Below are 17,306 nucleotides of genomic sequence, written 5' to 3' on the forward strand. Positions count from 1 at the left end.
AGGCAGGTGATTGACTGGTTTGAGTGGAAGCACAAGGACACCTATCAGAAGAAGCTAATGTTCCTAGGACTTTAAAAGACACAAATAGCATTTTGAATTATTTCACAAATACTCCATCACAATAAGAAAAAGAAAAAAAATCCAAATACAATAGCCTGAATTGCTCATCAGAAACCTACTTATTAAGCAACAACTTTTATTTGCTTTTTATGTGGATTCTAGTTTAAAGTATGTTGAGAGAAACTGATGTTAATAATTGAATTTCTGTATAATATCCTTATCCTTTTTTTCCCTTTCCTCCTCATTTCTGAAACCTTACCACAATACAAATTAAAAAAAATGTTCTTGGTTCCATTTTAATTCCATAAACAATTTCCCTGTATTTGTTGCTTTGATCATTCCTTCTTTGCATCTTGTTTGGCATCCAGGAGCAGAGTCATCAAACAATCCCATCTACTCCATCCCTCTTCTTGGTGATAGAATCAGCTATATTATCCCTGAAAGACATTCTTTAATGTAAGAATAGTCAGCAAAACTTCCCAGCTTCTCTAGTACACAGTTTGTTTTTTCTGACGTCCAACCTGAATCTGCTTTATTCCAATGTTAGTCTATTTTTTCCTAGTCTGTCCTTCATGCTCATGTAGAATAGATTATTCAGCTTTAGGAATATTTCCTTAGCCTTCTCTTCTGTGAGCTAAACAGACAACCTCTCTCTGAAACCTGATGCAGTGTTTGATCACCTTCACAGTAAAAAAACAATCTCATGTTTAAATAGAATTAATTCTATTCGACTTGAACCTCTTGTCTTGTGTACTGCCACTGGGCACCATTGAGAAGAGCCTTGGTACATCTTCTTTAAACCTTCCCATCATGTATTTATGCACTCTGCTATGATCCCCCTGAGCCTTCTCTTCTCCAGGCTGAAGAGTCCCATTTCTTTTGACTTCCTATTATGTCAAATACTCCAAACCTTCCATCTTCATGACCCTTTGCTGGACTCACTCCAGGATGTGCATATCTTTTTTGTACTAGGGAGCCAAGACCCGGACACAGCAGTCAGATGTGTCTCACAAATGTTGGTCAGAGAGAAGGAATCATCTACCTCAACCTGCTGGTGAGGTTCATCCCAACAAAGCCCAGGAGGTCATTGGCCTTCTTTGCCACAAGGATGCATTGCTGGCTCATGGTCCAGTTGTTGTCCACCAAGACCCCAAGGTTTTTCTCTGTGCAATCCTTACCATCCAACTGGACCCAAGCTTGTATTGGTGCACGGGTTTATTTCTCCACAGGGACAGGACTTCATATTTTCCCTTCTTCAATTCCATGAGGCTCCTGACAGCCCATTTTTTCAGCCTGTTGAGATCCCTCTGGATGGCAGCATAATCATCTGGTGTATCAGCCACTCCTCCTGGTTTTGTATCATTTGCAGATTTTCTGAGGGTGCACTCTGCATCAGCATCCAGCTCATTAATGAAAATAAATGGTAGTGGACCCAGTATTGACATCCAGGGCACACCACTAGTACCTGGCCTTCATCTGGGCTTTGGACCACTGACTGCAGCCCTTTGAGCCCCACAGTTCTCCAGTTTTCAGTGCACCTCACTGTCCACTTATCTAGTCAATACTTCATCAGTTTGTTATGGGAGACAGTGTTGAAAGCCTCCATTTCAACTTGTGATCGGTTACAACCCTTCCTCTGTTTAATTATTGCACTCTCCAACTTTTCCCATCTTGTACATGTACAGTTGATCATTCCTACCCATTGATTTGCACCTTATATTTTCTAGCTGTTCTTCTACACTGACAGAGGTGTATTGGTCTCAGGTCACAATTTCCCAGCAAAGTTTACATCTCCTTTCACTAGTGTCATCCAGGCCATGAGTACTCAACTTTTTTATTAAAATGTGATGCAATATGTCCAAAGTCTTACCATCTCATTTTCTATCCGGATTTAAGAGCAAATCATTGCAGGTTTGATCACTACTCTCTCCAGATAGACAGAATCAAAGACTAGCAGCTCTGTTTCTCTGTAGGATAATCTAAAAAAGGGAGTCAAACTCATTTTGGTGAGACATTTAAATTACATCTTCAAAGACAAGCAAAAAGTAGGTCAGGGAGAAGGACAATGGGTACAATATTACACAATAGAAGTGAATACTAATTATGGGAAGATGGTGTTCTTTTTTCCATAGACAAAATATAACATGGATAGTTAGAAACTCTGCTTTCTTTTTGTAAAACCTTACCTCATAATACATTTCATACACACCTTGATGGGATGACATTGGCAAGATGCAACAAAAACAGGGCTTGACTGAGGCAGAAAAATCACAGAACAAGCTTGAACTTCAGCTGCAATAGTGAGAAAACCAAAAAATTAAGAATGTTCAGAAATATTCAGATGCACTATAATAAAACCACTATTTCTAAGTGCTGTAAAACAAATGAGCACAACTGCACATGCTGTCACTGCTGTCATACTGAGTCTCTGTACTGCTTTTGCCTAGGCTATATACAAGAGATGATGTGCTAGAGACAGGGTGAAGAACCATCTTCAAGTCTGTGATCATTGTACAGCTTCAGCTACTGCATACCTAAACTTAGTAGAGTCACAAATCAGGGAAACCAATACTTCCTAGAGAATAAGGGAGGAAAGTTTTTCTCAAGTGTATTTTTTTAGTTTATTGACAGAAAAAAAAAAAAAAAATCAAAACCAAACCCTTAACTTCTTGGTTTAGTCAATATGATGCTTTGGGCAAAGAGGTAAGGTGTGATATTTTTTCTGTAATATTTACAACAATACAGCCCTGAACACATATTCATGAAAAGTACTGAGCAATTGTTTATGGTAATGCCACTTATTGCAGAGGAAAGCTGTTGTAAACGTCCTTCAGTGGACTCAGAGTGAGTTAGCTGCAGCACACCTGTGTTGTGGCACTGTGGAAATTTCACCAAAATTGAACTTCCAGTGATTTAAGACTTTTCTGTTAGTGAGCTTCCTCTCATGTCTAAATGGAGTATATAAATCTGCACACTTCTGAGTAGAGACCATTGCACCTGTGTTGTGGAGATAGGCATTTGTTGGTTTTGCCAAAGAGCTTTATAATATCTTTGTGTTTTGTAATGTTTTTTCAGACTGCCTCTGGACGAAAACTGTTGATTCTGACAAATAACACTTCACAGGCAGTTAGGCTGAAAAGTAAAGCAAACAGCTGCTAGTATTACAGTACATATTTAAATAGCCAATTCATCTGAAATGCAACTATACTTAGAAACTGATGTTTTCCAAATGTAATGCACATATATCTGAGAGGGCATGCATGAATAATGAGCAGAGGAGATCAAGGGAGATCACTCTATCTTCTATCAACTCCACTTGCATTAAAAGGCATGAGATGCCTCCAGTTATTATGGAAAGAAGACCCTCCAAACAGTAAGTACAAGCCATCCAGGATTATTCACCTTGCTTTGCAAAAAGGCTGAATCAGTAACCCTCAAACACAAACTATCAAGTTTGTTTCACCAAGCCGTAACACAAATATCATTACCTCACATCATTAGTGCTAACTACTCAGCTGATTAAAGCATGATGGTGCAAAAGACATTATTATATTGTTACTTGTGGAAAAACTGCAACAACAAGTTGTAGAGAAGAGTGGGAAGATATAAATTATGCTGACTAGACCCTGAGTGATATACAGTGGATTAGCAGGGAGTAAGGGAAGAACAGCTTCACTTTTCACAAGCTTGAAGCCAGGAATCAGCTTTCAAACCTTGAGAAAAAATAAGGATATATTTGAGCTAACATTTCCTACTGAGGGAGGACTGTACATCAGCATCAGGTGTGGCACTGCAGCATGCCCTAGCCCGCACAGCCTCGTAGCTAGCAGTTCCTGGTACTCAAGACAACCTTTAGGAACATATTCTTCCATGAGTTTCTTTGTGAGATGTGATTTACCTCCTGATCATTGAAGCAGAACAGCTTAATACAGTTTAATGAAAACTGCAAACACATTGTTTAGCAGCTTGGGGATTCAGGTTTTTGGAGTGTAGGTAGCACCGACTGAACTATTTCCCTGTGACACAGGCCTGCTGAGGATTTTGGCAGGAAACTGCTGGTATTTGCACTTCAGTCTAATTTACATTACCTGGCAGCTGCGTCGTGTAAGAGCCCAAGAAAACATTATATCTTGACCTTGCTCACACTGGAGCTCAGGGTGCACAACCTGAAGAAAGAAAGGGCTAAGCTATACCGTCACTCTGTGTAAAGAGTCAAGGGACCAGACTCTTCCTCATGCTTTCACAATGTCACTTAAACTTTTCCTTAAGAAAACATTCCTGGGAGAAATGAGTGAAATGTCTGTTCTCAGTGTTTGCAACCCGGATATTACTCCAGAGCCTGAACAGTCCACTTTTGGTCCCTTTCCCATACTGTTTTCTTTACAGATTGATGAAAGGGAAAGGGCTATCTCATGCATGAATCAGCATGAATCCCTCGCTCCCTTTCCCCTGCTCCAGCGTACACAAACACTAGACAATACAAAACATTAAAAAGAAAAGAATCAAGCAAGTACAACCACATTTCCCTACCAGTTTTCAGGGTGCTCCCATGCCTTAGCATTGGCTGTGGTTCAGGGGTGTGGATGGAAAAGACTAGGCTAACAGAAGATGTTGGGGCAGGCAGTTTTTGCTGTAGATGGTAGGAGTTGGCAGAAACAGTTGATCACTCCTCCAGCAATGGGAAAAGGGGGGGATGTGGCATATCAGATTTCCTTCTACAGGTTCTTTAATAAACAGACATGTCCTTGTGTTGTCAACCAGTAGTAAACATCCACTTTCTCTGCTTCATAAAGGGCCTTATTATGTTAAAATAATTTAAGCAAAAAACTCGAGGTTTTTCTTTTGTTTTGAAGAACAATACTAAACAAAGCAAAACACAAAAGCAAGAGAGAGACAAGAGCTTTGCTGCAGGCACCCGGAGCAGTGCGAAACACAGTGAGAATACCAACAAAGCCTCACTCAGGTTTCTCTGCCTGCATTTGGTGACAGACAAGATTTCGGAAGCCAGTTCAGTGAGGATGTGAAAGGGATGTTTTAAGATCCACACATTCCAAACAGTGCTATCTTTTGTCTGTCTAAGGATTACATTACTTTAATCCTAACCTCATACAGATGAAAAATAGCAAATTCATCATCTTCATACAGGACTAGTGTACGTGCGTGTGTTTTCTGTCAGGAAATTTTATTGAGGTCAGACTCAGAATTCACCGGTAAAAATAAATAAATAATCTAAATAAATAAAAATAGATGTTGTGGCTTTTTGCTGGAAGATTAATTTCACAGAAGTAGAAGATAAACCGTCATCTACAAAATGAGGGAGGAAAAATAGTAAAAAATCCCACAGAACAGGAAAAGCAGAAATGGAAAACAATTATTAGGTTTCATCAGTATGCCACTACAATTGCCTGACCTCACTTCTGCTGTGCATCTCTTCTCCATATTATATCTTGTATTTTTATTATCAATGTTATACACAAAATATTACATGCAGTATAATTTGAGCTTCTAAATGTGTGCTTGAGTAGGATGACTGTGTCTATTGAGACTCCTAGATTACTCCTATTAGGGGGTGAATGTCATACTATTTGTCATCCAAAAGGTAATTTTCCCTAGACTTATATTAAGGTCTCATATTTTATGATAACCTCTGTATTATGTTGATCTGGGCATTTTTCATGAACCCATTCATCAGACAGGTATCTCCAGTGGTAACTGCAGCCTTGCAAAATTTTGCTTGCTTTCAGGGTGAATAAAATACTATTTTTTTCAGCTTCATCAGTAATACCAAAAAGAGCATTTAAGTCCCTATAAGCATGCCAGTAAAATTCCAGGACAAGCTTTGCACATATTAACAAATATATATGTAGAAGTTAATTTATTGATCTTAGAAAATACTGTATCAGAACGGAATCAAATTCAACCTGGACTAAATGTTATTGTCTGGCAGCTGTCCTGTAGCCACCGATCTCTAACTGGCCCAGAATTCAACACCAATACAGCCAAATAGTTAAGAGGCACAGTGTCTGGGATTTTTGATGCGATTCACTATGAAACATTTGTACATGGGTGAATGGGCAACTGTGTGAGAAGGATGACCGGGTTTGAATTAACTGTAAATTCTGCTTTACACCTGGCATAGCATGAGGATGAGACCCACTGAAAGAGAAGAGCTTGCATATTCTAATTAATAAGCATTAAAACAATTTGCAAGATGTCATATATTGTTTAGAAAATGCACCAAAGCTTCATAGGATAAGGGTCAGGGACTGGCTCCAAGGATGGTGTGCTCAATGATAATTAACCTTTTGGATTCCTCTTAGGTTTCAGAGCAACTTGTGATCCTAATTGAAATTAAATTGAGGGAGGCGGAGAGAGACGGCTCTTGCCAAACTATAAACTGCAATAAAACGCAGCAGATTTAGCCGTGCGCACTAATTTCTTCTTGTGGAACACTCTGAGGAGCTGATACAGGCACTAAATCAAATCCACAGCTTTATCTGACTAGGTGAGGCCTCAGCACTCCAGTCAAGAAGCAAAACAGATGCAGATCCTTTTGCCAACAGCATGCATTTCCCATGGATAAAGGGAGCAATTTTCTATTCCCTCAGGTGCCGCTCTATGCTAGCATTCAGTGAGCCTAACAAAAAATCCCAGCTGCTCTCACCTCAGACGAAGAAAACACAAACAACTCTAAACAAATCAATCTAACATTTCCTGTAGCCTCTAATGTGGAGCACAGTCAATTCTCTTCTGCCTCCTCCCCTTTTTTTTACATAATAAAAATCTACTGTTCTCATTGTTCCCAATATGTCAGAAGCCAGCAAGTGTAAATGTAGCCATTCGTATAATTTGAATGATAATCAAAAATAAGCAGAAAAGAAGGATAAATTTATCAAACTTGTGAGAATATTCTAGGAAAAAAGGAATTTCCTGAGGTAACTGTCCTTGACCTGGCTCTTTAATCGAGTGAAATTTCATCACTTTATCTAATATCATGCTTCATGCTTCAGGCTCCCAGCAATTCTATTTTAGTGTGGTCTAATGGGCAGCTGACACATCCACTCAGCACCAGACTGCATAATATGTGCTGACACACTGTGTGGTGAGCACCCTATTGAGAGCTGTTTATTTGTGCCTGGCAAAGAAAAATTTTATCCAGTAAAGTCTCTTCACAACAGTTTTAGTCTCAGTTTTCAGAGCCTCCACAGACTCCACATTTCAAGAGTTTCAGAAACACTTGCAGGGAAATTCAGTCACTTATTTGGGTGGCTGTACATTATCTGACTTTAGGTGAGAGGTTGTGAAAGCACTGGTTATGGTTGTCTGAAACCTGAATCTAGATAGTGTAATGAAGAGTGTCATTCTAACTGCTTTGGAGCCAGCTCTTCTCAGAACCCCTGATTCAATTTGATATTCTGAGGTTAACGCACTGTATTGGGACTGAAAATAGGAATGCACACGAAAAGCTTTTATATTTATTCAGTTCAGTAAGCATGGCAAACTCATCAACAGCTATTTGTACACTGTAGCATGGTGGGACTTACTTTGATGTTCTGATTTATGCTTGCTATTTTTCCTGCAGTATTACTTTAGAGTAGATATGGACTAAAAAAAACAAAAGGAGACATGGCTCTCAGCATAATAGCAAAGGACATTATCATAAACAAAGCAACATGAGAAAATAAAGAAATGACACAATCACAGAGGTTCTGGCCTCTCAACCTCTTGTAGGAATCAAATTCACTATATAGAGACTAAGGAATACATCTATACACATATGGAAAAGCTAACACATTAAGATAGTTCTATTATTTATTATCTATGGAGAAATAGGTAGTCTGTAAAGCAAGTTATATGTACACATAGATAACAAAAGAATAAGTGCACACAAATAGAATCAATTAAAATTCTCATCCACCCACTCAAACTGAAAGGTATAACCAAATTATATCTAGACATAAAATTACTGGTCACCTTAGTACTTGCAGTGGAAACAAAATTTATTTCAGAAACATTGTGGGAAAATGATTCCATGCTTCTATGAAAAGTATTTCTGATCTTTTATCTAACCTTAAGGTAGATCACATAACACATACATTTTGTACAAGGAAATACATGATGTGAGCAATAATGAATGTATGTGTATTATAGAATCATAGAATCAAAGAATGGTTTGGTTGGAAGGGATGAACTCCTCCTACAAGCTCCATCTAACCTGGCCTTGAACACTTCCAGGGACAGGCATCCAGAACTTCGCTGGGCAACCTGTTCCAGTGTATCACCACCCTCACAGGAAATAATTTCTTCCTAACATCTAATATAAATCCATTCTCTTTCAGTTTAAAACCATTACCCCTCATCCTATCACTACACTCCCTGATAAAGAGTCCCTTCCCATCTTTCCTGTAGGTCCCCTTTAAGTACTGGAAGGCTGCTATAAGGTCTCCCTGGAGCATTCTCTTCTCAAGGCTGAACAACCCCAACTCTATCAGCATGTCCTTATAAGGGAGGGGCTCCAGCCCCCTGATCATCTTTGTGGCCCTTCGCTGGACCTGCTCAAGCAGGTCCACGTCTTTCTTATGCTTGGAGGCTCCACAGCTGGACACAGTATTCCAGGTGGGGTCTCACAAGAGCAGAGAAGAGAGGTAGAATCACCTCTCTTGACCTGCTAGCCACACTTCTTTTGTTGCAGCCTGAGATAGGGTTGGCTTTCTGGGCTGCAAATGTGCATTTCCAGGTTGTTTTGAGCTTCTCATCAACCAGCACCTCCAAGTCCTTCGCCACAGGGCTGCTCTCAATCCACTCATCATCCAGCTGTATTTGTTCTTGGAATCATCTTGACCCATGTGCAGGACCTTGCCCTTGGCCTTCCTGAACTTCATGAGGTTTGCACGGGCCCAACTCTCAAGCCTGCCAAGATCCTTCTGATGGCATCCTTTCCCTCCAGCGTGTTGAGTATATTCGCTGAGGGTGCACTCAATGTTGTCGACAAAGATGTCAAACAGCAACAGACCCAATACTGACCCTTGAGGAATGCCACTCATCACTGGTCTCCACTTGGACATCAAGCCATTGATCACAACTCTTTGAGTGCCACCATCCAGTCAATTCCTTACCCACCAACTAGTCCATCTGTCAGATCCATCTCTCCAATTCATAGTGTTTCAAAAGTAACCTTGGCTTTTTCAGTCTCTTTAGAATATTCAAAGTCAGCACTTTTAATAATTGGCTATTTAGGAGAAAATTACTGGAAAATTCTGCAAATAGGAAAAAAGTCAAGCCTTATAAAACTTACAGACATCAGTTATATTCACTGTTGATACATATATTTTTATAGAATCAGAATTGTTGGACTTAAAAGCTATTTTACTAGAGACTGTCTAGAGACTTTTGGAAAAAAAACCTGTGTACATTCCTAATACTTCAGAACTGCAGTTAGCAAGGAACCAAATGTAGAAAGACTGTTTCTTTTTCTTTTCAGAGAAAATGAAACTCTGAGGGGCCAAATCCAATTTTAGTGTTACAGATTGTATCAAGTCAGATTCGTTATTATCTGTGTCAAATTTCATTTGTTTGTTTGCTTTACATAATTGAGCACTTTCTTGAAATACTTTAAATCCTCCTTTTTCCCCAAGTAGAAAACAGAAACCAAGAAAAAAATTTGAACCAATAGTTTGTTCCAATTTCCACTATCACCTCCCATATTTCAGTTATTGACATGTAAAAATAGATTGTATAAAGACTGAATTTTCTTTTAAAAGACAATAGTATTTATCATTTACTATCAGTATAGTTGAGATGTGCACTCAGTAAATATAAGTTAATTTGCATGAACACACATATGCATATGCATATGCAGGTGTATGTTTATCTACTCACCTGTATATAAATAGGCTAGTATATGTATATATACAAGCATGAAAATTCTATCGTGAAAAAGTAAAACGAATCTCTTAAAAATAAGAAAACATTAGAAATACAGCAGTTTCAGTCCCTACAGGAGCATTAACTTTGTCATCTTGTACAGACTGGTAGCTGTATTTTCAGCATATGCAAAGTACTTGCTAGTCTTCATCACAAAATAGACAGGGTGCACCATGAGCCAAATAATAATGTCAAAAAAAAAGCTAAGTTTCTTAATTTCTAGACATTTTATTTTACCTGTGTAAGCTTCCTTGCAAATTAATATCATTTCATTTCAGTGTGTTCTCCAATAATAGAGGGGATCCTTTCAGGGCGAAAGGAAAACCTAGCTTTTAATGAAGAATGAGACCATATGCCATGAGGTCTGCAGCACTTTTTCTGTACGTGCTGTGGAGATAAGCTGCGTCTCTCCCCATGGTCCTTGGTCTCACCTTTGCTTCACAGTTGTCATGCACAAAATACTGCAGCATCAGTATGGCAATTGGTATGTGATTGCAATAGTAGGGTGAAGCAAGGAAAAAAGTGAAAATTATCACCCAGAAAGAGAATTCTGGGCCATTTCTGAGAACTGTCCCTGCTTCCAAGCAAGCATCTCCTTATCTGTAAGAGGTAGAGATGGCTTAACTCAGCCCTGGAGGTCAGACCGCCCTTTCAGATTAGGGGCAACTTTGTTCCAGCTGATCAGCTTCAGGACAGCAATGTGGGATTTCACACACTTGAGCAGCAGTGTCACTTCCTAGATACTATTCCTAAACACTGGGATAAATCTCAGACACATGAGAAGCAGACAAAAAAAGTGAAGATGTAGCAGCTGAACACAAGGCAGCTGTACACATGTTCAGTGTCAAACAAGGCTGACCTTGAACTCACCAGGAGGAGTCATATGGCCATGAATGTAGGCTTTCATCACCACCTAAAAAGATAAAGAGTAAGAGAAAGTACTGCCCATGTTGCAGCTTCAGCTCTACAAAGTAGCCACCAGTGATATCAAGTTAGTATCTCATGAAGTAAGCTTTGCCTTTCCACCTGAGTATGTCAAAGAGCAGCCTTCTGCACTGCACTTCAGATTCTCTGGAGTCACAAGCTAGATGGGAACTATTTTCCTCTCTGAAGCGATCGTTTCACAATTGTTCAGACTTACATGAACTGAGCAAATCTTACCAGGAGAAGACACACAGAAACTTTCAGAAGATTCCTCAATAGCTTTCCACTAGAAGAAAGGTACAATTTTTTCAGATTTCTTCATCTGTAAAGGTGAGTCACAGCATGTTTCAGCCTCCAGTCAGACAATGTATTGATCTTTGCAGCTCAGCCAGAGTAAGTATTTAGCAGTAAATTCCAGTTTTCAAGGTAGAGAACAGCAATCGTGCACACATGGAGCAATCTTTGGAGGATGAGGTAATGCAGAGAGGTCTTTTAATGAGCTTGGAGAAGGAAAGAGGAACTCAGAGAAAGTAAAGGTGTTATTACAGTTCAACAGTAAGCCCTATTCATGCAAAGAATCCTAATAAAATCTGCATGTCATTTATCCAAATGCAAAATCAAGAAACATAAACTGTGGAAGGAGAAGAGCCAAACCAACAAAACCATTTCTAGTCTTGCATGCACATCTCTCTCTAAGTCATCATCCAAACAAAAACAAAGAAAAAAGACAGAAGATCCTGTCACTCTAAGACAGAAAATTCTGGTAGTATCTTCACATGAAATTGTATGTGAGAAGTAGAAATGCCACCTAGTATTAATATACTTAGAACGACCAGGAGGGCTTGCATAGAAATTTTGATATATGTATTTTTGTTTGTGTATATATGCATGTATATACTTTATATATGTGTATGGATGGATGTATACATTTAATTTATTTGTTAGGTAGAATTTTTCCTCGTTTTGAAGTTTACCTACATCTAGTAATTTCAAATGTGTTACATAAAGCAGTTTCTGATACCTGATTAACCTTAAAATGATAGTTCTCTTGCCTTTTCCTGAATTCCAGTCAAACAGGCACAAGGATTATTTGCAAAGCTACATCTATTTCCTCCTAGAACAATTAATAAAGCAAAAACCTTAAATAATGCAAGTAGGACCTTCCTCCAGGAACATACAGCTTAACAAGGGCCAGTGAAAAATTCATTTATTTAACATTGAAAACATGTTTCACAGCAACACACACATATTGTATTGCTTCTGCTTTTTGGCTAACTAATTCCATAAATAATGAATTTAAATTACACAATTAATTAACAAGGCCTAAGGTTCAATGTGGAATCAATAACAATCTTTCCTCTGTAATGCTTTAGGTTAAGATCCCCAAATAAACATTTAATTTAGATTTTCATAAGGGAGTTACTGTGTATATACCAAATGATTATTAAATGTTTTTACAGAATGAGAGATTAACTGTATAATAGATGGAACATCTGTTAAACAGGTTTTAATTCCAATATCCATTTCTCTCCATTTTTAATTCGAATATCCATTTCAAGGTACTACACTTATTTTATGGGAGATGTATTAATCAATTTCACTTGATATGTAATTGTAAACAGCTATTTAACTGTATAGTTAATAACAGCCTTATATGAATAAGGCTGTATGAATGAATGTGGTGTTGTTACAGAAGCACACACAGAAGTACCAGGCACTCACATAAAACATACCAGAGGATGGTGTAGGGGTCTGTGCTCTGCATTACCTGGCTGGAGGCAAGTCTATAAGAGGCTCCTCAGCCTTACCCCCTTGGGATTTTGCCAGGGGTCTGCACAGAAGAAAACAGAAGCACAGCATTAGGTCAGACTGTGGCAAAGCACAGAGTCACTTCACAGGTTGTTTCGACCATTTGCACCTCCATTCAATGCAAGCAGCTCTCTATAGTGGGACAGGATTCTGTTTGCAAAGACAAAAGAAATTAGACAGAAATATATTTTTACCTTTGTCTAGGTGGTCAAAGAAAGCTGCATTTTGGTAACTGCCCCCTTTGTCCTTTAAGACACACCACCACTATTTCTTCTGCCCTAACAATAAGAACATGTCTGTTAAAGATTCTTGAGTATTACTGGTAAATGATGAAACAGCAATTAAACAAGGCAGATATTACATGATTTAACAACTGAATAAGCTGAATTTTTTTAATGTGGAGAGGGGAGGAACAAAACAGTTCCAGGCTCTTAATCAGACAGGTGGTGTTGCATTTTAAACACCAGAAGACTCAAGCTACAGAACTCCAGGACACGTTTAACTTTGCTTTGCATTAAATTGATTACTGAAGATGTGGAAGCAATTTGTGTTAAATTAAAACATTTGGACATGGGTCATGGGTCTGAGTGCCCTAGCCAAATGGTTATTTCATAATTGTCCACTGTGGGATTTCTTGCACTTTCCCTGAAGCATCTGGTACTAGCCATTGTCCAACGTAGAATACAGGGTTGGATGGAGCTAATATTCTTGTTAGGTATGGGTATTTTTCTGTGCTAATTGAAATTATCTTTTAATTTAAATTAATTTCAATCCTTTACCTCCATCCACACCCAAATTTTGCTCAGCTTTTCCAAAAAGTTCAGTACAGCCTAGTGGCTCAGGAAAGGTGTTAGAGGTGGAAATCTCTGTAGCACTTTGGATAAACAAGCTCACAACCATGAATATTTCTAACAACCTGGAGGGGCATCAAAATTTGTTTGATAAGGAAATATAACTCCTCTCTTAATGTAAGTGCATTTACAGGACATAAAATCTTGACCTAGTGGAATGCAATAGAATTTAATTGTTTACTTCATCACAATACGTTTAGGATTTACCCAGGAAAAACAAATTATTTCCTCAAGACATTACAGTGACAGAGACCCAAATGGTGCACAGTTAAACAAAGTCCCTGTGTGTAATGCTTGAATGACAAGGACAAATTTCCTAGTGCAGCTGTTTCCTGGCTCTGGGTGAAGTCCTTGTCCTCTAGGTTTTCTCTTACTCTGGATCAGCAAAATGCACCTTTCCTTCAAAGGCTTGATGGACTTAATTAATGAATGTTCATAAAATACCTCAAGTACCTTTAAAGAAAGGTACTAGATAAGCATAAAGGGTTACTGTTTCCCACATGCATTCTGAATGAACACAAATGATTCTGTGGAAACTGACATTTTCACATACATAGCGAATTGCTGAAAATATCCTAGCTTCGTTGTATTAAATATTTAGCAGGGATTTCTTTTCTTTTTTTTTTTTTTTTTTTTTTTCCCAGGAACTCAGTACACATGTGAAAATGTCAGCTTCCACAAAAGTATTTCTATTTATTTTTGACAGATGTTTATCCTATTGCAAGAGACAATGGAAAGGGTCAAAGTCCATGAAGAAAACCCTTTCTCTAAGATGAGCTCTGTGACTTACAGTATTCTAAAACTAAAATAAGTTCCATTCCTCAGTTAAGCTCATGAGTTCATCTGTAGAGTCACATACTGATAGGGTTTTATGGAAAATTACATCTCAAATTGAAATTTAGCAACTTAAAGCCTACGGGAAAATGGTTGAGACTTCAATCCTGTTTATGTCTGTTTGCCTGTATAACAGTAAGGGCATATAATTTGGTCACAAGTTACCTTGTAACATGCAAGTGTTCTGAAGACCATTCTCTGTACTGAGATATATTGTTATAGGTTGTCATCGTTTCTTTTTTCATTACATAAATTCTATCTTAACCTATCACCTAGGATGAGATATCCCCTTTGAAAATTTTACTAAAATTTAAATGTGGTGGAGATTTGGGAAGAGTAGTGGGTGAGGGCCATTTGAGTGCCTCTGTAATTTATTTCTGCTTCTAGCATGCTCTTTGTAATTCACAGCATAGGCTTTCTTTTTTTATATTACCACACATAAACCTCCATTTACCTGAAACAAGATCTTCAGAGCAACCACACAAATGCTACATTCTTTACACCCATATAAAGTGACTGGGAGAAATAATTAATTGTTACATTGTCATTCACTGCAAAGTTTTACTTTTTGACTGTCCTCACCAGTTACAACCAGATACACAGAATATACTCTGAAGATATCTAAAAGATATAAGCAAGCACAAAATTTTACACTGGGAATGTGATTCTTCCCTCTTACTCTTTAGGGAACAGCTCATTTTAAGTTCTCTTGAACTTTGCTGTATTTTATGATGGTTTTATTTTAGAGATACACCAGTGAAATTATCTAAGATATATCCCAAAATATTAAAATATATCTTGCAAAATAGAGAGGAGGCAAAAAATACAGGTTCAAATCCCTTATCTGCCTAAAAGCTTCAAATCTACATGTCCCAAGAAAGCTTCTAACCAACATACGTTGAAAAGGGTGTGGAGTTTTCCAACTCTCCTGGTGACATGGTTACATTTGCATCAAATGCAAGGGGCACACAAGGAGTACAAAATTCTGTGACTCGGTGGCTGCTTGGTACCTGCAGGCATCAGGATGTCTGGGTTTTCATGAATATACCATATTTTAGATGAAGATGAACAAGCCAAAGTAGACCATCCAGAGCAGCAAGTTAGAAATTTCAGTTAGGGCAATGTCTCAGGAAAAGGTAGGTATACAAAACCCCTCAGTCAAAGAGGGACACATCTTGCATCTCTTGTTTTCCGAAAAAGTTGCTGTCATTTTTTCATTCTTATCTAAATGGCAAAATTCATCTGTTTGCTAATAATTTGGGGACAGCTAAACTACCTTCTTGTTCCTTTTCAGTTAGAAAAAAAAAAAAAGTTCAAAAAACATAACCTCTGAGATAAAGAGGAAAATAAACGGCACTGAAAAGTAGCTATGAAACATTTCATTTAAGAAATCAAACCAATCTGGATATCTAGACCACAAAGCTAGAAATCAGATATAGGTCTCCCCAAATCCCAGTTTCTCAGCCAGGACCCAATCTTCTCATATATCAAAGTGAAAAAAAAAAAAAAAAAAAAAAAAAAAGTGGCTCAGCTAACTTTGTCATCTTCCCAAAGCCCTTCCTACATTTCTCAGCTATCCTTACTGTGGTTGTTGAGGGTGGTTGAGGAGGTAGAGTTAATTGTAGACAGCCTGACACATAAAAGGGACTTGCAGAGATGTTGGTGGGGCCACAGAGAGAAACCACACCACAGATACAGGTTTTCATATGTCTATGTTCTGTGGTCAGGGACACCTTTGCTGAGGGGTTTGACAAACTGGCCTGTAATAAGTAAGATATCCAAATTTTTAAAAGTGGAGAAATTACATTACCCTAACATTTGTTAACCCAAATATTTTGAAATTTCGCTTTCAGAAACAATGAGGTTTCTTAGGCTGGGACAGGGTTACGTCTATTATTGTAGCTTACACAGAATGTCTTCATTTGTGTATGTGGAGAGAGATAACTTGACCTACAAAATCAAGAAAATGTGTGAAACTTTACAAGTGATATGTTGTGCAGAAAAGAAAGAAAAGTGATGCCAAGAAATGAATGCTTATGTTCTGATAACTCCTAATGTGTAAATGGTTCGGTGTGGTGGGAAAAGATGTGGAGAAGAGGCATAAAAGAGAATTCAACCTTTTCTCATATGCCTGAGGTCACTTTAAAGAAACTGGAATCAAGCACCCAAGGGGTTACACCATGAGCATAGGAGCTCATGAGAAGTTTAAGAATTCTTTAGATAAATTCTTAGGAATGTCCACTTTATTTTAAACCCTGGGTAAGAGTCTAAAATCTTTAATCCAGACAAATTACAAAGCCACCAAAGAGACCTATAATCTCCATCAGGGCTGAAAAAAGCAAAAGTGAGGATCTTTGTTCTACTAAATGTACATAAAATGGGTAGGATTTGATAGACACACTGTATCCCTGCTATACCCTTTTCTCTCAGAATACTTCAATACTCATCATGGCTCTTTCCATGCTAAAATAATAACAATAAACACAAAGCATGATCAGCTACACTGGCATTTCACAACACCCATCAGTTACAGAGCCTGAAACAGGAAGCACCATTTTCCAAATTGAAAATGTTTGAATGGGCTGTCAAAAAGCCTCTCAGTAAATGTGTTCCATCCAACAGAAACAAACCCTGTGCAAACAAATCAAGTGGTGCAGAAATCCTTTGCACAAGATGATAGGCAAGGTCTCCATGCTGACACTGTATGTAAGCCAAGTTTTCGTGTACTTTGATGGCTGACCTCCAACTCCTGACATATTCATTATATTCCAGCATGTTGGGTGCAGATTGCGCTGAAGTGATGACAGCTACAAGACAGCCAACAAGGAATATGGGCATTTTGGCAACAGGTGGCCTTTCATTTGTACTGGGAAAGTTAATCTAGTTTATCATCAAAATATATTA

The sequence above is a fragment of the Strix uralensis genome, chromosome Z (genome assembly GCF_047716275.1).
Source record: "Strix uralensis isolate ZFMK-TIS-50842 chromosome Z, bStrUra1, whole genome shotgun sequence".
Lineage (NCBI taxonomy): Eukaryota > Metazoa > Chordata > Aves > Strigiformes > Strigidae > Strix > Strix uralensis.